The following is a 5,058-nucleotide window of genomic DNA, read 5'->3' as shown; positions in this document are numbered from 1 at the left end:
ACTAATGTCGGACATCTTCCTAGCTACTATTTTTGGCAAACCAAAATCTCTTAAACACAACTTATTTTAAAACTAATTTCAGACTCTCCCCTTCTACTACTTTTTGCAAACCAAAATCATCTTAGACACAACTTATTATTAAAACTAATGTCAGGCTCGTCCCTGCTACTAAATTTTGCAATCCAAAATCATCTTACGCATAACTTATTTTTAAAAACTAATATCAGACTCTTCCCTGCTACTAATTTTTGCAAACCAAAATCATATTAAACACAGTCTTTCATTCCTCTTTTGTAAAAAAAAAAACAAACCAAAAAAAACTGCAGCTCTAATAAACTCAGCATGTTCTAGTGACTATCGACCTCTCCCGTGACACTTTGCACTTCAGAAATAGCCCTTGCTGTCACACTCTCCGTTTCATGCTCCTTCTCGTTCTCATGCTCAATTTATCATCACACTCTAAGCCCAAACCCAAACAAATATCAACTAAACATTTGCTTAAGAATATAGTGCGCATGATACGTTCACTATCTACTTATAAAAACATCACATTTCAAGACCTGTAAAGTTTTTTTTATCTCTATTAAAATCCCAAAGCTTTCACATTCTTCCATGTTTATCACCACTTGCTCACTCTCTTCTCCTTCTTCATCTCACTTCTCTCTCTCTCTCTCTCTCTGTTTCACCTTAACAAACTCACAACACTACAATCTAACTTTTAATATCAGAAATGAGAGAGCTTGAGCACTTGAAGACGATCATGAACCATCCATGGCCTCTCATTGGAGCTCCGGTGAATCACCGGCGAGAAGAACCATGTAAATCTCGATTTGATGACTCGGTTAATGATGATTCCTTTGTGTTGTAGCTACAGCCATTCTTATCTCAATGTTCCTTGTCATTGCTGTCTTCGAGAAAACCATTCGAAGAATAAACAACAAATTTTACACATTCAGGGTTGTGAAAAACGCACTTTCCAATCATAAGAAAAGATAAACTGGTCGGGTTTACCTACTAATCGAGAAGAAGCATGTCCACACTCATGAGCTCTCCACCTTTTCTGACATTCCGAGCTTTCCAGAACCTGGGGAGATAGGATCTCTATCGTGTTTGAGGAACGACCTGCTTTCAGGTTGGCGAGAAAAACGTACGAAGACGAAATATTTCAAGCTGATGCGTAAGAAGTATTGGCTTTCAGGTATCTGAGCAGAGTAGGTATTCATCGATTCCAGAAGACCTATTTATAGATCAAAACTGTATCTGTTACATACGCAGCTGGTGAGCTTGAATAAATGAGGCTGAGTGGGAGAGAAGGTGGAGTGAAGTTTAATGATTGAATTAAAGCATGAGTTTAAGAAGGGAGAGCGTTACAGCAAATCTGATCGGAGACGATGGCGAACGAAAGGATTACGGCGTCAAAGAGGAAGAGCTTGAGCGTATACTAAGCCCTAAAACGAAATCGGGCCGCAATGATAAAAGTTGTAAGGGCCCAAAAAATAATATAAGTCCATTGCTCAATGTTAACTGTTTGCACTCTACGAACAGATTCAGAATCAAAATAAAAAGTTTTCTCATTGCCTGCCACGTGTCACGAAAAGGAACAGGGTTTGCTGACGTGGACGCAGGAGGAGCCTTTCTGCTCTACTTTATTAATATAGATAGATTTAGTCTGTAACGTCGAATTCAAAAAGCTCCTTTTCTTTTTGCATGCACCGGATATTCAATTAACTAAAAGAATGATAAAATTTCCAACAATTTTACACTGGAGATAATATCATATAACGCTAGTATTAACTAGACGAGGCCAAGTGGTAGCTCTTTAGCACGAGTACTCTATATTTTCTTTGTGCGTTATTAATTGATACTAAGCTATTTTGTTTTTTTTTTTTTTTTTTTGTTTGTTGCACCAAAAAAAATGTTATTTTGTTTGCAGTTTGTGATGACCACAATGAGATGGTGTCACATTCGTCAAATTGTGTTCGACAAGTACATAGTATGTAGTACACATAGCCGGCCTTAAAAATTCACATTTTTTTAAAACACATGAAAAATATACTACTTACTAAATATTAATTTTTGGCCTAATATTTATGGCCTACTAAATACTAATTTATTTAAAACTCATGAAAAACATAAATGTCATGGGTTGGATTCGAAACCAGCGCCCCTTGTCCAGACACTGATCAAGATGCATCCAAGACGAATATCTATGTGATCTATGAGCCAACACCAGCATAAACAAAGAGATCACGAAACAATCATGCACAATATCCATTTCCAGTCGATTACATCATTACCAAAGAATTTTGATTTCAGCTCCGCACCAGTAGTATCTAGTTACAAGCCACCTTGGCCTTTTAAGAGCCCACACAAGTGGAGAATCAAACCGTACGAGCCCAATCCTTCAAACTTGGTCCAACGGGTACATTTGAATCCAAATAAGAATATTAGTCTATTTGACTGTTCTGTGGATAAAGTTGTAGCACGACGAGATTTTATGATAGAAGTTTTTACATGAGTAAACAACGAACTGAAGACTTTCCTCAAATGGCATAAACGGTATCCATTGGAATAGTGAATATTCGAGTCTAAAACCTTTGATTCAATCCCAAAGATTCCAGATATATTATCAAAAGATAAATATTCTGATGGTCAAATGGTGTCTATTATTAAGTCCAAAACATCATATGTGATACGTGTACTAAATACTCTCTCCGTTCTAAAAGATTCATGTTTTAGAATTTTCATATTTTTTAATATAACATATTACTAAAATTTAGCTATAAATACATACTAATTTTTTGTAATTTTATATTTCTTATATTTTTAAACCAATAAAATTTTAAAAAATGTAATTAATGTTCTTGAACTTCATAATTTTTCATTATTAGTTGACAAAAATTGCATTGGAAATAAAAAAATATGTATTTTTTTTGAAACAAAAGTTTTTTTCTAGAATATAAATCTTTTAGTAACGGATGAAGTAATAAATAAAACCTCTAGTTACCCTTTATAAGAACAATATATTCGGACTCAGGTGTTCAAAGACTTCACAGAGCTCACTTTTTAATGCTGAAAGTTCCAGATAGCATACCAAGTTCCAAGCGTTACCTAGTGAGTAGTGAGAGGAGAAAAGCTCAAACTGATTTTCTTTTTGAAAATATTCTAATGTCAACGTGACATTGTATAATGTTATAACATTGTTTGCGGCTTAAGATTAGTGTCATTATTATTATCTCGCTATTGAAGTATTGATACGTACAAGTAGGATTATTATGAAAACATTCTTCATTTTCACATTTTTCCGGATCTATCTTTCAAGAACGAAGAATGATATCAATTAATGCTTGATTTTCCAACACGCATAAGATTCTACGTTTTGGTAAGATTTATAACGGGAAAATATAAATTGACCAAATATTCTATATTCCTCGTTTTTAAGTAGATTCAGAATAAAGATTGATTCTATCTCTTTAGAGTACTAATAAAATACTATAGTGTGTTTTTAACTAAAAACTAAAATACAATAGTGTTCAAAAGATGGAAGAGAATGTTGCTCAAAAGAGCTTTATTTTACTTTCGATAATAAGAATATCTAGCATCTCAATTAATTTTCATTAAAAAGTAACACAGATGAATATCCTGGTTTTTAATTTCTTGTTAATGCACATAATTTCAATTTCGTCTACTCAAATAACAACTTAGTTCTTAACATAAATTAAACTTATGACCAGTAGATTTATGCATTGCTTTATCTAGGCATGCATATTAAGGTAGTTGGGGTAGTTCAGTTCTGGTAGTTTGGAATTCGGATAGTTGGGTTTGGTCAAAATCTTGTCAAAATTGAACCAAATTTTTTTGATTTATTTGGTTCGTTATTAGAATAGCTTGGTGTTTATTTATTTATCGAAACTAACCGAAATTTTTGTTTATGATTATATTTATTTAAATTTTGGTTAAATTTTGAGTATTTTTGGTTAGTTCAGTCTGAAATTTTGGTTAATTCAATTAGTATGAGTCGAAATTTGGTCTTAAAAAAGAAATTAGAAAATAGATTATCAAACTGAACTAAAAACCAATTTTTTTCTTATAAACACTCTGGATTAACAGAACTCACAGCCCAACTAACTAAACTAACCAGAAATTTTTGTTGGTTTGGTTTGGTTCAGAACCGCAAACCTAGCTTTACAATCATAACAACTTTATTTAACGCAAGAAAAGTAAAGAAAGATAAAGCTCTTTAGAACATCAAGCTATAAATAGTTCTTTGATTAATATAATACTACATTCTATCTCAGATGTTCTTTTTTTTTTTTTAATCTCAGATGTTCATCACACACATTTATATGAAAATTTATTTTACTAAGAAAAATCCTAATTACATGGACTAAACTTCTAATGATATAGTACAACATAGACACGTCATACTCATATGTGCTTCATCAACTTTTTAGTATCCACGTGATTATATACAAACACAAAACCATCAATGCCATGGAATATTTTATTTATTAAAGCCATATTAAAATATTTTATATAATCTTATCACTAATTGAACCAGTTGTCATGCATACATACACATTGCGGCTTTGTGACGGAGATCCAGAACTCGTGATTATTGTTTTTTTATCTACTGATTTTTATACTTTAGATATCATAAATTTTGTATTTATTCTTCAAAATACATGTTTTAAGGTCTTTGTATTATTAACTAGTATAATTGTACTATATGTATGCCTATTGATGTATGCAATCAGAGGATGGACAAAAAATCTATACTATATTAAAAGGGATATATGAGTTCCATTGAGTCTATCCACCTCAGCATAAAAAATATCCAATTAAAATATAAGTAATTGACACATCATATGACACATCCTATTTTCTTCAATCGATGACCTTTCTTCCAAAAAGTTATTGTTTCCCTTCGTATTCCCTTCTGAACCCTTCTTCCAACTTCAATTATATCCCAGCTCCAATCAATTGATTCCTCGCCTGCCTCATCTTCATCCTCCAATGGCAAGGGTTGATTGCTCGAACCTAGCTCGAAGCTCTTCC

The 5,058-nt window shown here is 32.7% G+C and overlaps 1 long non-coding RNA gene across 1 annotated transcript; it reads right to left on the bottom strand.

Annotated features, from left to right (window-relative positions):
* Positions 1–245: 245 nt before the first annotated feature.
* On the bottom strand, positions 246–1,520 carry LOC106449400. The gene is made up of 2 exons (XR_001289144.3): positions 1,012–1,520; positions 246–904 (listed from the first exon to the last, which is right to left on the bottom strand). It is a non-coding gene; the product is annotated as an uncharacterized LOC106449400 (long non-coding RNA).
* Positions 1,521–5,058: the final 3,538 nt, after the last annotated feature.

Source organism: Brassica napus, unplaced genomic scaffold, assembly GCF_020379485.1.
Source record: "Brassica napus cultivar Da-Ae unplaced genomic scaffold, Da-Ae ScsIHWf_1507;HRSCAF=2103, whole genome shotgun sequence".
In the NCBI taxonomy this organism is placed as follows: domain Eukaryota; kingdom Viridiplantae; phylum Streptophyta; class Magnoliopsida; order Brassicales; family Brassicaceae; genus Brassica; species Brassica napus.
Note: the sequence above shows the minus strand (reverse complement) of the source record. Positions and strands in the feature narration are given on the sequence as shown.